This window comes from Phaseolus vulgaris, unplaced genomic scaffold, assembly GCF_000499845.2.
Source record: "Phaseolus vulgaris cultivar G19833 unplaced genomic scaffold, P. vulgaris v2.0 scaffold_999, whole genome shotgun sequence".
Taxonomy (NCBI): domain Eukaryota; kingdom Viridiplantae; phylum Streptophyta; class Magnoliopsida; order Fabales; family Fabaceae; genus Phaseolus; species Phaseolus vulgaris.
Window position 1 is genome coordinate 1 of NW_027174383.1, and position 7,345 is coordinate 7,345.

Genomic DNA, 7,345 nt, shown 5'->3' on the forward strand with positions numbered 1-7,345 from the left:
TATATGGGTTTGCAACTGGGCTTCAGTTTCAAAATGGTTGGACACCGAACACGATAACTAGCTACACAAAACTTTTTCAGGATCGTTTTTCTAGGTACTTTAATTTTTTTATTTCGAGGGTCAGCAAAAAAAAAAATAGCACGAAAAAGGTGAACTCGTGGTCATAACTTTTATGATTTGCATGGCAGTATATTGAAAAATTCATTAAAAATAGGTAAAAAAATGATTTTTGATCCAAATTTTTTTCTGCTAACTCTATTGAGGGTATATTTGGCGGAGGAGTCCTCACAGGTTGGAAAACAACAGAGATTTTGAGTTGCTGAGAATTTTTTGTGGAAAACTTCAAACGGCCACTTTTGATCGGAAGTCGGATGGAGACGCGTAAAAAATGAAAGTTGTTCGAGATGACGTAACGAATCTAGTTGCCAATTCCCGAAGGCCCCGAACGCGATAACTCACTGAACTCGTGGTTTGATTGTTTAGGCCAGGAAGAAAAACAATAAATACAAAAAGAAGTGCAACACGAGGACTTCCCAGGAGGTCACCCATCCAAGTACTACCCTCGCCCAGGCATGCTTCTGCGGAGTTCTGATGGGATCCGGTGCATTAGTAATGGTATGATCGCACCTGTCAAGTGTAGCAAGATCAATGCCTATATGGATTTGCAACTGGGCTTCATTTTCAAAATGGTTGCACCCGAACGCGATAACTCGCTACAGAACACTATTTCAGGATCGTTTTTCTAGGTACTTTAGTTTTTTTATTTAGAGGGTCAGCAAGAAAAAAAAATAGCACGAAAAAGGTGAACTCGTGGTCATAACTTTTGATAGATTTTGGCATGGAGTAATATTGAAAAATTCTTAAAAATAGGTAAAAAATGATTTTTGATCCAAAATTTTTTTCTGGTAACTCTATTGGGGGTATATTTAGCGGGGAGTCGTCACAGGTTGGAAAACAACGAGAGATTTTGAGTTGCTGAGAATTTTTTGTGGAAAACTTCAAACATCCATAACTTTTGATCGGGAAGTCGGATGGAGACGCGTAAAAAATTAAAGTTTTTTCGAACGTAACGAATCTAGTTGCCAATTCCCAAAGGGCCCGAACGCGATAACTTCACTAATCATGGTTTGATTGTCTAGACCAGGAAGAAAACAATAAATACAAAAAGAAGTGCAACACGAGGACTTCCCAAGAGGTCACCCATCCTAGTACTACTCTCGCCCAAGCACGCTTGACTGCAGAGTTCTGATGGGATCCGGTGCATTAGTGCTGGTATGATCGCACCTGTCAAGTGTAGCAAGATCAATGCCTATATGGATATTCAACTGGGCTTCAGTTTCAAAATGGTTGGACCCCGAACGCGATAACTCGCTACAGAACACTATTTCAGGATCGTTTTTCTAGGTACTTTAATTTTTTTATTTAGAGGGTCAGTAAGAAAAAAAAAATAGCACGAAAAAGGTGAACTCGTGGTCATAACTTTTGATAGATTTGGCATGGCAGTAATATTGAAAAATTCATTAAAAATAGGTAAAAAAATGATTTTTGATCCAAATTTTTTTCTGGTAACTCTATTGGGGTATATTGGCGGAGGAGTCCTCACAGGTTGGAAAACAACGAGAGATTTTGAGTTGCTGAGAATTTTTTGTGGAAAACTTCAAACGGCCATAACTTTTGATCGGGAAGTCGGATGGAGACGCGTAAAAAATGAAAGTTGTTCGAAATGACGTAACGAATCTAGTTGCCAATTTCCGAAGGGCCCCGAACACGATAACTCACAGAATCATGGTTTGCTTGTCTAGGTGGGAAGAAAACCAATAAATACAAAAAGAAGTGCAACACGAGGACTTCCTAGAAGGTCACCCATCCTAGTACTACTCTCGCCAAGCACGCTTGACTGCGGAGTTCTGATGGATCCGGTGCATTAGTGTTGGTATGATCGCACCTGTCAGGTCTAGCAAGATCAATGCCTATATGGATTTGCAACTGGGCTTCAGTTTCAAAATGGTTGGACCCCGAACGATAACTCGCTACAGAACACTATTTCAGGATCGTTTTTTCTAGGTACTTTAATTTTTTTATTTAGAGGGTTAGCAAGAAAAAAAAATAGCACGAAAAAGGTGAACTCGTGGTCATAACTTTTGATAGATTTTGGCATGGCAGTCATATTGAAAAATTTATTAAAAATAGGTAAAAAATGATTTTTGACCCAAATTTTTTTCTGCTAACTCTATTGCGGGTATAATTGGAAGAGGAGTCCTCACAGTTGGAAAACAACGAGAGATTTTGAGTTCCTGAGAATTTTTTGTGGAAAACTTCAAACGGCCATAACTTTTGATCGCGAAGTCGGATGGAGACGCGTAAAAAATGAAAGTTGTTCGAGATGACGTAACGACTTTAGTTGCCAATTCCGAAGGGCCCCGAACGCGATAACTCACTGAACTCGTGGTTTGATTGTTAGGCCAGGAAGAAAAACAATAAATACAAAAAGAAGTGCAACACGAGGACTTCCAAGAGGTCACCCATCCACTTACTCTCGCCCAATCACGCTTAGCTGAGGAGTTCTGATGGGATCCGGTGCATTAGTGCTGGTATGGTCGCACCTGTCAAGTGTAGCAAGATCAATGCCTATATGGATTTGCAACTGGGCTTCAGTTTCAAAATGGTTGGACCCCGAACGCGATAACTCGCTACAGAACACTATTCAGGATCGTTTTCTTGGTACTTTAATTTTTTTATTTAGAGGGTCAGCAAGAAAAAAAAAATAGCACGAAAAAGGTGAACTCGTGGTCATAACTTTTGATAGATTTGGCATGGCAGTAATATTGAAAATTCATTAAAAATAGGTAAAAAATGATTTTTGATCCAAATTTTTTCTGGTAACTCTATTGGGGTATATTTGGCGGAGGAGTCCACACTGGTTGGAAAAAACGAGAGATTTTGAGTTGCTGAGAATTTTTTGTGGAAAACTTCAAACGGCCATAACTTTTGATCGGGAAGTCGGATGAGACGCGTAAAAAATGAAAGTTGTTCGAAAATGACGTAACGAATCTAGTTGCCAATTCCCAAAGGGCCCGAACACGATAACTCACTAAACTCATGGTTTGATTGTCTAGGCCAGGAAGCAAACAATAAATACAAAAAAAGTGCAACACGAGGACTTCCCAGGAGGTCACCCATCCTAGTACTACTCTCGCCCAAGCACGCTTGACTGCGGAGTTCTGATGGGATCTGGTGCATTAGTGCTGGTATGATCGCACCTGTCAAGTGTAGCAAGTCAATGCCTATATGGATTTGCAACTGGGCTTCAGTTTCAAAATGGTTGGACCCGAACGCGATAACTCGCTACAGAATACTATTTCAGGATCTATATACCGCCCTGGTAGTCGGAAGTGATGACGTGGCATCGAGCTATTATTAGGCGTGTTGCATGGGACACCTGGCTGGCAGAAGGAAAGGAAGTCGGGGGGTTCGTGTAGTCGCCAGTTATTAAGTTGGCGTGCTCCGATCTCCAGCATACCTAAACCGGCGGTCACCGGGTTGAAGATGAAGTCGCCAGATGTGAACCCAGGCGACCAAGTGATTAGAATCGCCGAAACAAGGACATCGCCGAAGATGAAGGCAGATAGTCATTTCCCAGCTGGCCAGAGGATGAGGTCGGGAGACAGCTTGCTTGAACATATACGGTGAAGCAGGTAGCAGATCATGAAGGCGGCCGGCGAGACCACAGGGAAGGTGTGTACGAAGGCACCCGAACTCGCCACCCAGAAGAGATCACGCTCCAAGGCAACTGCACTGAGTTGTATCATGCATAAGTAACTTAGCCAAAAAGAAGAGTAAGAAGTAGCGCCCAAGTCAAGGATGCTCCAGATGATGGCACGTGTACAGCTGGATGCGAGCCACGTGTCCAGATGTGTAACTGCCAGGAGAGAGAAAGTGCCCAGGTATATAAGAGTTTCCAACGAACTTCTGAGGTACGCACGTTCAGATTGTTTCTTTACGCTTGCGAGTCTTGAGTACACTGAGAGAGAACTGGTCACGGTTCCTTAGAGTTCTTGAGTTTTACTCTTAAGTAATTGGTGGTTCAGTCGCTGACTTGGGCGTCGGAGCGTGATCGGCCGCAGCGGCGCCGTTTGTCTTTTGCAGGTTCTTGAGGTGGATCGCGGTGAAGGACGGAGGCTAACACGGCGCATAAGTCGATCCAAGTTTGACGAGGCAAAGCTCCAGCGTTTTGGTCAACAGGCAGGATCATCAGGCGCCCACCGTGGGGCCGTGTAAAACCTGTTCCCATCCACAGCGTGAGTTCTTGGAGGTTTCTGCGGTTTCTGTTTGGTTGTGTGCTGGTGCAACCATTTTCCACCGTTCGTTTGGGTTTTTGTTCGGTGAGGTGAGGTTTTTTGCTGCTTACGCGAGTTTTAATCGGTAGATCTGAGTTCTGTTGCTCGTTTGGATTTTCGTGGAAGAAGCGTTGGTTTTTGGTGGAGTTGCGAGTTTCTGTGAAGGTTTGCTGTGTTCTGAGGCTTTCGAAGTTTTGCGAAGTTCTGACCGATTGATCGCTGAATCGATCGTCGCTGAAGAAGGTGTTGTTCATCGCTCTCTGTGATTCGTCAAGTTTCATGAGAAAAATGAGAAGCAACCGTTCAAGTCCAGTTGCGCCCGTTGCTGCTGAAGGCGCCATGACTATGGCGCAGATGGTGGAAATCATGCGTTCGCTGCAGGCGAATGTGGAAGCCTCGCGTAGAGCAGGCAAGAATGCACGAGGACCTGGTCGCCTCTCGGGCCAGGAATGATGAGCTTAGCAGAGTGACTGAGGAACTGCGTCAAGCTCTTCAGGAGCAGCGAGGGCGTCCAGTCGCTGAAGAGGTCGCGCCGTCAACGCCGCCTCGCGTTTTCCCTATGCCTTTCGCTCAGGCGATTACAGACACGCCTATCCCTGCGAGTGTGGTACCTGTGAAGGCTGTTTTTACCGGCGTGGAGGATCCTGAGGCACATCTCACCACGTTCCATACGCAGATGATGCTGTCAGGAGGATCAGACGCCGTGTACTGCAAGATGTTTGTGAGCACACTCCAGGGAACGGCGCTGGAATGGTTTGTGAGCCTGCCTACAGGTCACATAACCAACTTCCAACAGTTTTCGAAGATCTTCGTCGAGCAGTACATAGTGAACAAGGCCGCCCAGGGTGTCTTATGATCTGTTTGACATAAGGCAGTACCAGGGAGAGTCCCTCAGGGACTACTTGAATCGTTTTGGGGCAGATGGTCCGCTCGCCGGCCAAGGACGAAGAGATGTGGTCTACGCATTCAAGAAGGGCGTGCTGCCGGGACCCTTCTGCGAGGCGTTGATCAGGGCTCACCCCGCCACATTTGCTGAGGTTAGGCGACTTGCGGTGGCCCACATCGCCGATGAAAGTGAGGTCGCCGAGAAGAGGGGAAGCGTGGCTCCCGCTAGGCCACGTGCCCAGACCAGGATCCAGCCACAGAGGGTGCTGGAGACAGCGGCGGCCAAAGGGATCAGAGGACTCGCCATCCTTATGATCCAAGGAAGAACAAGGGCAGGGGCCCAGGCGCCCTCAACCAGCACGCCGGGAGTACAATCGCCCCCAAAGCACAAGTTTGTCATGGGATTGGCGGACCTGATCGCCATTCCCAATATATCAGCTAGGCTGAAGGCGCCCGAGAAGGTGGGCGACAAGGTGTTGGGACCAAAGCCAGACGCCTGGTGCGAGTTCCACCAGGGCTTTGGCCACACCGTGGACTCATGCTTGGCTTTAGGATACCAGCTCGACGATCTGGTCAAGAGCGGGTTCCTAAATGATTATTGCTGGATAGAAGGACGGGGGCGCGTCGAGCTCCCAACCAGCAGGTGGTGAGGCTCAGCAGCACGAGATGCCTACCCACGGAGAAATCCACACCATTGCAGGAGGTTTCTCGGGTGGTGGATGCACCGCGTCACAGAGGAAGAAGTATGCGAGGTCTGTGATGACGGTGGATATGTTTGAGGACCACTCGCCGGATGTGGACATTACGTTCACAAAGCAAGATCTTCGGGACGTTGTGCCTCATGACAACGACCCCATAGTCATCTCGCTGATTACGCAGGAAGGAAGGTCCACAGGGTTCTGGTGGACCAAGGAAGCTCGGCAGACGTGATGTTCTGGCCGACTTTCACGCAGTTGGAGCTACCCCTTGACCAGCTGAGGCCCTATGGAGGGTGTTTGTATGGTTTCGCTGGTGACCAGGTGGAGGTCAGGGGGTACATTGAGTTGAGGACTACGTTTACGATGAGGCGGGCTCGAGAACAGAGAAAATCAAGTACCTTGTCGTGAACGCTCCTTCAGCATACAACATTCTGTTGGGAAGACCCACGCTCAACAGAATAGGCGCTATACCTCGACCCGGCACATGAAGGTGAAGCTGCCGTCTATGGAGGGGGTGGTGATCACCATCAAATCCGACCAGAAAGAAGCAAAGAAGTGCTATGAGAATAGCCTGAAGAACAAGAGGTCGTGAGTTACGTGACAACCACCCCGCCTCCCGGTGTGAAGCCCAGGCCGACGGTAATAGAGGACCGCCGGAAGCGACGTGGTGATGGTGGATGCTGAGCTGGGGGAGGGGAACGCCGGTCTAGAGGAAGAAGAGGCGAGGAATCGCCCTGAGGAAGCGAGGGAGCTGGGAATCGCCAGGGCGGTGATCGCCAGAGAAACCAGACCAAAACCCGTCGAGCAGTGGCTCGAAAGAGAGATCGGGGGAAAGATCTTCAAGCTGGGAAGATCTCTGGAAGTTGAGCTCCAGGACCAGATCGCCAAGGTGATAGAGCGGCATCTGGATGCGTTTGCATGGTCCGCTTCGGACATGCCCGGGATCGATCCCGACTTCTTGTGCCATCATTTGGCGATGGACAACCAGGTGACCGGTACGCAGAGGAGAAGGAAGTTCAACGAGGAGAGGAGGCAGGCGATTAGAGACGAAACCAGAAGCTCCTCGCTGCAGGCCATATCAGGGAAGTCAGTACCCTGAGTGGCTAGCTAATGTCGTGCTGGTAAAGAAGAGCAATGGGAAGTGGCGCATGTGCGTCGACTTCACTGATCTGAACAAGGCTGCCCAAAGGATTCGTATCCTTTGCCAAGCATAGACGCCCTGGTGGACAGTGCTGCAGGGTGTAAGTTGTTGAGTTTCCTGGATGCCTTCTCGGGGTATAACCAGATCAAGATGCATCCCATGGATGAAGAGAAGACTGCCTTCATGACCGAGAGATCGTGCTACTGCTACAAGGTGATGCCATTTGGGCTGAAGAACGCGGGGGCCACGTACCAGAGGTTGATGGATCGGGTACTTGCACCAAT

The 7,345-nt window shown here is 47.9% G+C and overlaps 3 non-coding genes and 2 pseudogenes across 3 annotated transcripts; all 5 read right to left on the reverse strand.

Annotated features, from left to right (window-relative positions):
- Positions 1–512: 512 nt before the first annotated feature.
- LOC137817732 (5S ribosomal RNA) lies at positions 513–629 on the reverse strand. Its single transcript, XR_011082022.1, has one exon. It is a non-coding gene; the product is annotated as a 5S ribosomal RNA (ribosomal RNA).
- Positions 630–1,167: 538 nt separating this feature from the next.
- LOC137817731 (5S ribosomal RNA) lies at positions 1,168–1,286 on the reverse strand. The gene has a single exon (XR_011082021.1). It is a non-coding gene; the product is annotated as a 5S ribosomal RNA (ribosomal RNA).
- A 544-nt stretch (positions 1,287–1,830) lies between these two features.
- On the reverse strand, positions 1,831–1,947 carry LOC137817733 (5S ribosomal RNA; annotated as a pseudogene).
- A 543-nt stretch (positions 1,948–2,490) lies between these two features.
- LOC137817734 (5S ribosomal RNA) lies at positions 2,491–2,605 on the reverse strand (annotated as a pseudogene).
- A 538-nt stretch (positions 2,606–3,143) lies between these two features.
- Positions 3,144–3,262, reverse strand: LOC137817730 (5S ribosomal RNA). The gene has a single exon (XR_011082020.1). It is a non-coding gene; the product is annotated as a 5S ribosomal RNA (ribosomal RNA).
- Between the last annotated feature and the right edge of the window lie 4,083 nt (positions 3,263–7,345).